The following is an 11688-nucleotide window of genomic DNA, read 5'->3' as shown; positions in this document are numbered from 1 at the left end:
CAGGAACTTAGCAAGGCCGAATTAAGCCTTTGTACCCAGTAATAAGCAAATTGTTTTAAAGCATTTGTACTGTGTCCCCAGGAACTGATCTTCACTCAAATCCACAGACTCCCCTGTACGGGACCTACCCTAGGTTCTGGAGATGAGCCAGTGCTTATAAATGACAAGACTGCTGCTCTGAAAAGCAAATACAAAATACAACGCATTTTTTTTTTTTTTTTTTTTTTTTTGAGATGAAGTCTCACTCTGTCGCCCAGGCTGGAATGCAGTGGCATGATCTTGGCTCACTGTAATCTCCTTCTGCCTCCTGGCTTCAAGTGTTTCTCCTGCCTTCCTGCCTGAGCCTTCTGAGTAGCTGGGGTTATAGGCACCCACCACCGTGTCCAGCTAATTTTTTTGTGTTTTTAATAGAGATGGAGTTTCAGAAGTTCGAGACCAGCCTGGTCTCGAACTTCTTTTTTTTTTTTTTTTTTTTTTTGAGACGGAGTTTCGCCCTTGTTACCCAGGCTGGAGTGCAATGGCGCGATCTCGGCTCACCACAACCTCCGCCTCCTGGGCTCAGGCAATTCTCCTGCCTCAGCCTCCTGAGTAGCTGGGATTACAGGCACGTGCCACCATGCCCAGCTAATTTTTTGCACTTTTAGTAGAGACGGGGTTTCACCATGTTGACCAGGATGGTCTCGATCTCTCGACCTCGTGATCCACCCGCCTCGGCCTCCCAAAGTGCTGGGATTACAGGCTTGAGCCACCGCGCCCGGCGCTCGAACTTCTTACTTAGGTAATTCTCCCGCCTTAGCCTCCCCTGTAATCCTTGGCTGGGATTACAGGTATGAGCTACTTACTGTGCCCTGCCAAAATACACTTTTTAAAAAATTTAATTGATTAATTAATTTTTTTTTTTTTTTTTTTTTTTTTTTGAGACGGAGTTTCGCCCTTGTTACCCAGGCTGGAGTGCAATGGCGCGATCTCGGCTCACCGCAACCTCCGCCTCCTGGGCTCAGGCAATTCTCCTGCCTCAGCCTCCTGAGTAGCTGGGATTACAGGCACGTGCCACCATGCCCAGCTAATTTTTTGCACTTTTAGTAGAGACGGGGTTTCACCATGTTGACCAGGATGGTCTCGATCTCTCGACCTCGTGATCCACCCGCCTCGGCCTCCCAAAGTGCTGGGATTACAGGCTTGAGCCACCGCGCCCGGCAATTTTTTTTTTTTTTTTTTTTTTTTTGAGACAGAGTCTTGCTCCTGGTACTCAGGCTGGAGTGCAATGGCCCGACCTCAGCTCACTGCAACCCCCACCTTCCAAGTTCAAGCAATTCTCCTGCCTCAGCCTCCTGAGTGGCTGGGATTACAAGCACCCGCCACCACACCCGGCTAATTTTTTGTATTTTTAGTAGAGATGGAATTTCACCATGTTGGCCAAGCTGGTCTTGAACTCCTGACATCTGGGGATCCACCCACCTCAGCCTCCCGAAGTGCTAGGATTACAGGCATGAGCCACCATGTCTGGCTTATTTTATTTTATTGTATTTTAATTATTATTTTTTCTTTTCTTTTTTGAGAGGGAGTCTCACTCTGTTGCCCAGGCTGGAGTACAGTGGTGTGATTTTGGCTCACTGCAACCTCCACCTTCTGGGTTCAAGTGATTTTCCCACCTTCCTGCCTCAGAAAGCAATTCTCCTGTCTAAGCCTCCGGAGTAGCTGGGATTACAGGTGCACACCACCATGCCTGGGTCATTTTTGTATTTTTAGTAGGGATGGGGTTTCACCATGGTTGGCCAAGCTGGTCTCAAACTCCTGACCTCAAGTGATCCACCCACCTGGGCCTCCCAAAATGCTGGGGTTGCAGGTGTGAGCCCCTGTGCCTGTCCCAAAAAGACATAATTTTAGAATGTACTCATTAAATAAATGAAACCACTATGTGACATGAAGTGATCAAAGAGGCTCTCGGCAGGGTGCGGTGGCTCACGCCTGTAATCCCAGCACTTTGGGAGGCCAAGGCAGGTGGATCACGAGGTCAAGAGATCGAGACCATCCTCGCCATGGTGAGACCCCGTCTCTACTAAAAATACAAAAATTAGCCAGGCATGGTGGCACATGCCTGTAGTCCCAGCTACTCAGGAAGCTGAGGCAGAAAAATTGCTTGAACCCAGGAGGCAGAGGTTGCAGTGAGCTGAGATTGCGCCACTGCACTCTAGCCTGGTGACAGAGCAAGACTCCGTCTCAAAAAAAAAAAAAGAGGTTCTCTTGGAAGAGGTGAAATTTGGTCTTGAATCTGAAGCAGGAGCTAGTAGAAAGAAGGTTTTTTTTTTGATACTGAGTCTTGTTCTGTTGCCCAGGCTGGAGTGCAGTGGTATGATATTGGTTCACCACACCTTTTGCCCCGCACCCCCCATCCCTCGCCAGGTTCAAGCAATTCTCCTGCCTTCCTGCCTGAGCCTCCCAAGTAGCTGGGACTTCAGGTGCCCACCACCACATTCAGCTAACTTTTTTGTTTGTTTTTTTTTTTAGAAAGAGTCTTGCTCCGTTGCCCAAGCTGGAGTACAGTGGTGTGATCTCAGCTCACTGCAACCTCTGACTTTGGGTTCAAGGGATTCTCCTGCCTCAGCCTCTCAATTAGCAGCAAGTACAGGTGCCTGCCACCATGCCCGGCTCATTTTTGTGTTTTTAGTAGAGACGGGGTTTCAACATGTTGGCCAGACTGGTCTAGAACTCCTGACCTGGTGATCCGCCTGTCTCGGCCTCCCAAAGTGTTAGGATTACAGGTGTGAGCCACTGTACTGGCTGGAAAGGTTCTTAAGGAGTGGGAATGAGTTTGGCAGGTGACTTTCAAAGAAGGTCTGAGTAGCTAGAGTGCAGTAAACAGTTGAAAGGTAATATTTGACTTTGACTTTTTTTTTGAGATGAAGTCTTGTTCTGTCACCCAGGGTGGAGTGCAGTTGTGTGATGTCTGCTCACTGCAACCTCTGCCTTCTGGGCTCAAGAGATTTTCCTGCCCCAGCCTCCTGGGTAGCTGGGATTGCAGGTGTGCACCACTACACCTGGCTAAGTTTTGTATTTTTTTTTTTTTTGAGACGGAGTCTCACTCTGTCACCCAGGCTGGAGTGCAATGGCGCGATCTCAGCTCACTGCAACCTCCGTCACCCAGGTTCAAACGATTCTCCTGCCTCAGGCTCCTGAGTAGCTGGGATTATAGGCACGTGCCACTGCGCCCAGCTAATTTTTGTATTTTTAGTAGAGACGGGGTTTCAACATTTTCGCCAGGCTGGTCTCAAACTCCTGACCTTGGGATCCACCTGCCTCGGCCTCCCAAAGTGCTGGGATTACAGGTGTGAGCCACTGCACCCGTCCTAAGTTTTGTATTTTTAGTGGAGATGGGGTTTCAACATGTTGGCCAGGCTGGTCTTGAACCCTGGACCTCAAGTGATCTGCCTGCCTTGACCTCCCAAAGTGCTGGGATTACAGGCTTGAGCTACTGCACTTAGCTTAGTATTTGGCTTTTTAAATTCATATGGTAGGGGCCGGGCGCGGTGGCTCAAGCCTGTAATCCCAGCACTTTGGGAGGCCGAGGCGGGTGGATCACGAGGTCAAGAGATCGAGACCATCCTGGTCAACATGGTGAAACCCCGTCTCTACTAAAAATACAAAAAATTAGCTGGGCATGGTGGCGCGTGCCTGTAATCCCAGCTACTCAGGAGGCTGAGGCAGGAGAATTGCCGAACGCAGGAGGCGGAGGTTGCGGTGAGCCGAGATGGCGCCATTGCACTCCAGCCTGGGCAACAAGAGCGAAACTCCGTCTCAAAAAAAAAAAAAAAAGCCGGGCGCGGTGGCTCAAGCCTGTAATCCCAGCACTTTGGGAGGCTGAGGCGGGTGGATCACGAGGTCGAGAGATCGAGACCATCCTGGTCAACATGGTGAAACCCCGTCTCTACTAAAAATACAAAAAACTAGCTGGGCGTGGTGGCGCGTGCCTGTAATCCCAGCTACTTAGGAGGCTGAGGCAGGAGAATTGCCTGAGCCCAGGAGGCGGAGGTTGCGGTGAGCCGAGATTGCGCCATTGCACTCCAGCCTGGGTAACAAGAGCGAAACTCCGTCTCAAAAAAAAAAAAAAAAAAAAATATGTATTTTGTAGTATGTGTAAGGTCTATAATCCCCACTTTATAGATATGATAATTGAGGCACAAAAAGTTTGCATGATGTGTTCAAGTTCTCATAGGTTAGTAAGGGAGGCTTGAAATAGACCCCTCTCCCTCCCCAACAGTCTGGCTCCAGAACCTGACTGCAGGAGTTCCAGAATCACTCTATAGCCAGACCAGGAGCAAAGATGGCAGAAAGGAAGGAATAGAGCCTGGAGGGAGAAATGCTGGAAAATTAGAGAGGTGGAGTTGCCAGGCTGAGCAGTTATGGAAACTCGAAAGTGTTCAGCATCAAATGCTAGCAAGAGATCAAGAAACAGTGAAATAAGGATTAACCTGTTGAGGTTTCTTTTTGGAGGTTAATAGTGACTTTTTTTTCTTTTTAAAAAATGACTTTTTAGGCCGGGCGCGGTGGCTCAAGCCTGTAATCCCAGCACTTTGGGAGGCCGAGGCGGGTGGATCACGAGGTCAAGAGATCGAGACCATCCTGGTCAACATGGTGAAACCCCGTGTCTACTAAAGATACAAAAAAATTAGCTGGGCATGGTGGCACGTGCCTGTAATCCCAGCTACTCAGGAGGCTGAGGCAGGAGAATTGCCTGAACCCAGGAGGCGGAGGTTGCGGTGAGCTGAGATCGCGCCATTGCACTCCAGCCTGGGTAACAAGAGCGAAACTCCGTCTCAAAAAAAAAAAAAAAAAAAAAATGACTTTTTGGCCAGGCGCGGTGGCTTAAACCTGTAATCTCAGCATTTTGGGAGGCCGAGGCGGGTGGATCACGAGGTCAGGAGATCGAGACCATCCTGGTCAACATGGTGAAACCCCGTCTCTACTAAGAATCCAAAAAAATTAACTGGGCATGGTGGCGTGTGCCTGTAATCCCAGCTACTCAGGAGGCTGAAGCAGGAGGATTTCCTGAACCCAGGAGGCGGAGGTTGCGGTGAGGCGGAGGTTGCGCCATTGCACTCCAGCCTGGGTAACAAGAGCGAAACTCCGTCTCAAGAAAAAAAAAAAATTACTTTTCAAGACAATAAACAAAGAAACTAGTACACTGTTATAACTGACTGAAAGCTGGATTCAAACTCTGCACACACAGGGAATGCCGAAATGAATTTAGAAGTGGGTGTGAAAACTGTCAACAATCAGTTGCATTCCAGGGGACTAAATATGCATTTCTTTCTTTCTTTTTTTTGAGATGGAGTTTCCCTCTTGTTGCCCAGGCTGAAGTGCAACGACTCGATCTTAGCTCACCACAACCTCTGCCTCCTGGGTTCAAATGATTCTCCTGCCTTGGCCTCCTGAGTAGCTGGGATTACAGGCCTGTGCCTCCACGCCCAGCTGATTTTTTTTTTTTTTTTGAGATGAAGTCTTGCTCTGTTGCCTAGTCTTGAGTGCAGTGGTGCGATATCAGCTCACTATAACCTCTGTCTCCCAGATATAAGCGATTCTCCTGCCTCAGTCTCTCCAGTAGCTGGGATTACAGGTGTGTGCCACCACACCCAGCTAATTTTTGTAGTTTTAGTAGAGACGGGGTTTCACAATGTTGGCCTGGCTAGTCTCGAACTCCTGACCTCAGGTGATCCACCTGCCTCAGCCTCCCAAAGTGTTGAGATTACGGGCATGAGCTACTGTGTCCAGCCTAATTTTGTGTTTTTAGTAGAGCTGGGGTTTCTCCATGTCGGTCAGACTGGTTTCAAACTCTCGACCTCAGGTGAAGTGCCTGTCTTGGTCTTCCAAAGTGCTAGGATTACAGGAGTAAGCCACTGCCCGGCCATAAATTTGCATTTCTCTGCACGAGAATCATTTGGCTTTTTTTTTTTTTTTGAGAAGAAGTCTTGCTTTGTTGTCCAGGCTGGAGTGCAGTGGTGTGTAGCATGATCTCAGCTCACTGCAACCTCCACTTTCTGGGTTCAAGCTGTTCTCCTGCATCAGCCACCTGAGTAGCTGGGATTACAGGCACGTGCCACCATGCCCAGCTATTTTTTTTGTATTTTTAGTAGAGACGGGGTTTCACCATGTTGACCAGGATGGTCTCGATCTCTTGACCTCGTGATCCACCCACCTTGGCCTCCCAGAGTGCTGGGATTACAGGCTTGAGCCACCGTGCCCGGCCAGAAAATACATTTTTAAGGAGTGAGCAGAGGCTGGGCATAGTGGCTCACCCATGTAATCCCAGCACTTTGGGAGACTGAGGTGGGCAGATCACTTGCGTCAGGAGTTTGAGACTAGCCTGGCCAACATGGTGAACCACTGCCTCTACTGAAAATACAAAAATTGGCTGGGTGTAGTGGCTCACGCCTGTAATCCAAGCACTTTGGAGGCCAAGGTGGGCGGATCACCTGAGGTCGGGAGTTCAAGACCAGCCTGACCAACATGGTGAAACGCCATCTTTAAAAAAAAAAAAAAAAAGAAAGGGGGCCGGGCATGGTGGCTCATGCCTGTAATCCCAGCACTTTGGGAGGCCGAGGCGGGTGAAACACGAGGTCAAGAGATCGAGACGATCCTGGTCAACATGGTGAAACCCCGTCTCTAAAAATACTAAAAATACAAAAAAATTAGCTGGGCATGGTGGCGCGTGCCTGTAATCCCATCTACTCAGGAAGCTGAGGCAGGAGAATTGCCTGAACCCAGGAGGTGGAGGTTGCGGTGAGCCGAGATCGTGCCATTGCACTCCAGCCTGGGTAACAAGAGCGAAACTCCGTTTCAAAAAAAAAAAAAAAATTAGCCCGGCGTCGTGGCACGCGCCTTTAATCCCAGCTACTTTGTTGACTGAAGCAGGAGAATCTCTTTTTTTCTTTTTTTTTTGAGACAGAGTGTCGCTCTGTTGACTGCAACCTCTGCCTCCCGGGTTCAAGCAATGGCAGGACAATCTCTTGAACGCAGTAGGTGGAGGTTCCAGTGAGCTGAAGTTATGCCGCCAGCCTGGGCAACAGAGTGAGACTCTGTCTCCAAAGAAAAAAAAGAGTGAAGCTGGGCGCGGTGGCTCACGCCTGTAATCCTAGCACTTGGGAGGCTGAGGTGGGTGGATCACCTGAGGTCAGGAGTTCAAAAGCAGCCTGGCTAACATGGTGAAACCCCATCTTTAAAAAAAAAGAAAAAAGAAAAACAGAGTGAGCCAAGAGGAAAATAGTAACAGCAACTACATGAGTGCTGACTCTGTGCAGTGTTGCTGCAAGCTCTTGGTGGAGATGATTTATTCAGTGATCCAGGTACTTAATATTGTTCCTATTGTACACATTAGGAAATCAAGGCACAGAGAATTTAGTACTTCAAGCAAGGCCAGCCGCACGGCTGGCAAGTGGGGTGGCTGGGATTCACACCCAGATAGTCTGGCACCAGCAGCCACACACTCAGCCACTGCACAGTTACGCTTGTTGATGTGGGGAAGAGAAGCAAAAGGTTACAGGTGCAAGAGAAATGGGGCGCCGGGCGCGGTGGCTCAAGCCTGTAATCCCAGCACTTTGGGAGGCCGAGGCGGGTGGATCACGAGGTCAAGAGATCGAGACCATCCTGGTCAACATAGTGAAACCCCGTCTCTACTAAAAATACAAAAAATTAGCTGGGCATGGTGGCACGTGCCTGTAATCCCAGCTACTCAGGAGGCTGAGGCAGGAGAATTGCCTGAACCCAGGGGGCGGAGGTTGCGGTGAGCCGAGATCGCGCCATTGCACTCCAGCCTGGGTAACAGGAGCGAAACTCCGTCTCAAAAAAAAAAAAAAAAAAAAAGAGAGAAATGGGGCTAGTTGTTAAGCCGGGACTCAGATGGGAAGGCACTGTGGATGGACGGTGCAGCAGGGGAGATACCTTGTCAGCTATGGGGAATCCTTTTTGAAGCTGGAGGGAAGATACAGACCTATTGAGGCCCCGCGGAGGAAATGGCTTGGTGCTGCGTGGTTTGGGGAAGTGGGCAGATTTGTTGGTTGTAGAAGGGGTCAGAGTGGAAAATGAAGCGCCATGGCTCCAAGGAGGGAGAGAACAAGTTGGAGGATAGAAGAAACAGGTGGATGTTCTGAGTGGCCCGAGCGAGTGTGGAGGGTGGAGGGAGATGAAGTCAGAGATCAGAAGGGCACAGCACCATCTGAGAGGCTGATGGGCCATTTTCTGGACTTGGGCTGTTACTGAGAAATAGGAGTCATTGATGGATTTTGAGCAGAGGAAGGACAGGAGCTGACTTGTGTGTGTGTGTGTTTTTTTTTATAAAGACGGGGTTTCACCGTGTCGGTCAGGATGGACTTGAACTCCCTACCTCAGGTGATCTGCCCGCCTTGGCTTCCAAAGTGCTTAGATTACAGGCGTGAGCCACCACGCCTGGCTGACTTGTGTTTTAAAAGGACCACTGGCAGGCCGGGTGCCGTGACTCACACTTGTAATCCCAGCACTTTGGGAGGCTGAGGTGGGCGGATCACTTGAGCTGAGGAGTTCCTAACCAGCCCGGCCAACGTGGTGAAATTTGAAACCCCGTCACTACTAAAAATATGAAAAAAAATTAGCTGTTGTGTTTCACGCCTGTAATCCCAGCTACTTGGGAGGCTGAGGTATCGGAATCACTTGAACCCAGGGGGCCGATGTTGCAGTGAGTTGATAAAGCACCACTACACTGTAGTCTGGGCAACACAGTGAGACTCTGTCTCAGAAAATAAGTAAATAAATAAAAGACTCTGTCTCAGAAAATAAGTAAGTAAATAAATGGTTGGGCATGGTGGCTCACACCTTCCCAGCACTTTGGGAAGCCAAGGCAGGTGGATCACTTGAGGTCAGGAGTTCAGACCAGCCTGGCCAACATGGTGAAACCCCTGTGTCTACTAAAAATACAAAAAAAATTGGCCGGGCGCGGTGGCTCACGCCTGTAATCCCAGCACTTTGGGAGGCCGGGGCGGGTGGATCACAAGGTCAAGAGATCGAGACCATCTTGGTCAGCAAGGTGAAACCCCGTCTCTACTAAAAATACAAAAATTAGCCGGGCATGGTGGTGCACGCCTGTAATCCCAGCTACTCGGGAGGCTGAGGCAGGAGAATTGCTTAAACCCAGGAGGTGGAGGTTGCGGTGAGCCAAGATCGCGCCATTGCACTCCAGCCTGGGTAACAACAGCGAAACTGTCTCAAAAAAAAAAAAAAAAAAAAAAAAAAAAAATCAGCTGGGTGTCATGGTGTGTGCCTGTAATCCTAGCTACTTAGGAGGCTGAGGAAGGAGAATTGCATGATCCCAGGATACAGAGGTTTCAGTGAGCTGAGATTGCGACACTGCACTCTAGCTTGGGAGACAGAGTGAGATTTTTGTCTCAAAAAAAAAAAAAAAAAAAGAAAAAAAGAGAAAACAAATAGAAGAAGAATTACTGGCAGCCTGGGTGACAGGGTGTGCGTATATGTGTGTGAGTGCATGTGTACAGGTGTTTGCAAGGGCAGAAGCAGAGAGCTCAGGTAGGATTCTTGCAACCATCTGCATGGGAGATGGTGTTCTACAGAGCTCTAATATACGTCAAGGGCTGTGTTCGACTCTTGAAGGCATGATGGTGAATAATTCAAACAAAGTCCTTTCTTGCCTTGTTGAAGCTCTCAGCTTGGTGCACAGCTTCTCAGCCTCCACACTGCTGACATTTGAGGCTGGCTAATTCTCCGCTGTGGGGTCTGTGCGCTGCAGATGTTGAGCAGCACTAGAGGCCGGTAGCACTCCCCACTTCCCTAAAAGATACTATAACCCGGCCGGGCGCGGTGGCTCAAGCCTGTAATCCCAGCACTTTGGGAGGCCGAGGCGGGTGGATCACGAGGTCAAGAGATCGAGACCATCCTGGTCAACATGGTGAAACCCCGTCTCTACTAAAAATACAAAAAAAATTAGCTGGGCATGGTGGCACGTGCCTGTAATCCCAGCTACTCGGGAGGCTGAGGCAGGAGAATTGCCTGAGCCCAGGAGGCGGAGGTTGCGGTGAGCCGAGATCGCGCCATTGCACTCCAGCCTGGGTAACAAGAGCGAAACTCCGTCTCAAAAAAAAAAAAAAAAGATACTATAACCCAAAATGGAGACAACCCAAAATGTCCCTAGACATTGCTAAATGTCCCCTTTCTGGGGCCAAACCACTGGTCTAGTGAGAGGGAGAACAGTGAATGAATTTGTAGTCATCTGCCCATTAAAGTAATTGCTAGGAAGGAAAAAGAGGAGGTCCTGAATTTTCCTGCTTTTCATTTTCCTTCTGCTCCAGCATCCCTTGCACGCAGCCCCACCAGGTGCCCCACCCGCGCTGTGGCCATCTGCCTGACTGTCGGACCATCCACCCCCTGCCCTTCCCACCAGCCCTTTTTGTTTTCCCTCCCGCCATTTCCCTAATCCTGCTGGTCCCTCCTAGAAAGAGGTAAAAAAAAAAACAAAAAAAAAAAAACACAAAACCAAACAAAAAGAAAACCGCACACCCCTCTCCCAGGAGGCATCTTCTCCAAGGGAGGGAGGCTCCTATCTGCCTCTTTGTGGCTGTAACGTGATGTCCGATCCGAGCTCTGAAGGTGAGCTCTTCTGTCATCCTGCCCGAAGTTGGCCTCGATTCTAATTGGTCAGAAAGGAACAAAACAAAACAAGATATTTCAAACACTTCCCTGCCTCAGTCCTGTCCATTTCGTGTAACTGTCAGAGAGGCCTGCTGTAGCTGGAGGTCGATAACTGCAAGTGTGCTTATTTTCGTAGGCAGCCTAACGGGCTATCTCGGGATGCAGCTTGTGGGGCCGCTCCTGCCGCTGCTCGCCTGGCTGGAGGCCAGCGGAACGGGTGAGCCATTTCAGGGAGGCCAGGCCTCAGCCTGTAAGGTGCTGGGGGAAGGGAGCGGGGGCCAGCCCTTCCTCTCCCTCGAGACCAGACCAGCGTTGTTACTGTGGCAGTCTGCCTGGCTACCTACAGCCTGATTCTGTACCCTGATCGTCTCTGTACCCTGGGAATATTAAGAGAGATGCATTTTAATCTATTTTTATTAGCTCATTGCTTGTATCACCAAGGAACCTGCTTGTTTAGGCCTGTGCTAGCTTTTCTAGCCAGAGGCAGGATGATTGGACTTTTTTCTTCCCTTTCCTTTAAGTCAAGGTTTCCCAACCTTGGACATTTTGGATCAGATACTTTCTTGTTGTGGGGGGCACACCATCCCTGGCCTCTACCCACTAGATACCAGTGCTACAGCCTCCCTAGCTGTGACAACCCAAACGTCTCCAGGCATTGCCAAATGTCCCCTGGAGGGCAACCCCACCCCCCACCCCCAGCCATGGTTGAGAACCACTGGTTTCATGGAATATAAAAGCCAAATTTTAGAGATGGCAAAATGTTCCCCGTGACATCCTGCATCTTGCTAGAGGTTAGGAGGGAGAGCGGAGCTTCCTCTGGGCCTCAATCTGTAATGAGGGGCGTCTGAATGAGTCTAATCTAAAAGTCTCCTTCAGCACCATCATTCAGTACTGAAAATCCACCTCAAAAGGATTGGCCTTCTTCAGGTTGCAGTGAGCTGTTATCATGCCACTGTGCTCCAGCCTGGGCAACAGAGCAAAACACTGTCTCAAAAAAAAAAAAAGAAAAAAGAAGAAAGA

This window comes from Saimiri boliviensis, chromosome 9, assembly GCF_048565385.1.
Source record: "Saimiri boliviensis isolate mSaiBol1 chromosome 9, mSaiBol1.pri, whole genome shotgun sequence".
NCBI classification, from domain to species: domain Eukaryota; kingdom Metazoa; phylum Chordata; class Mammalia; order Primates; family Cebidae; genus Saimiri; species Saimiri boliviensis.
This window is presented reverse-complemented; position numbering follows the sequence as displayed.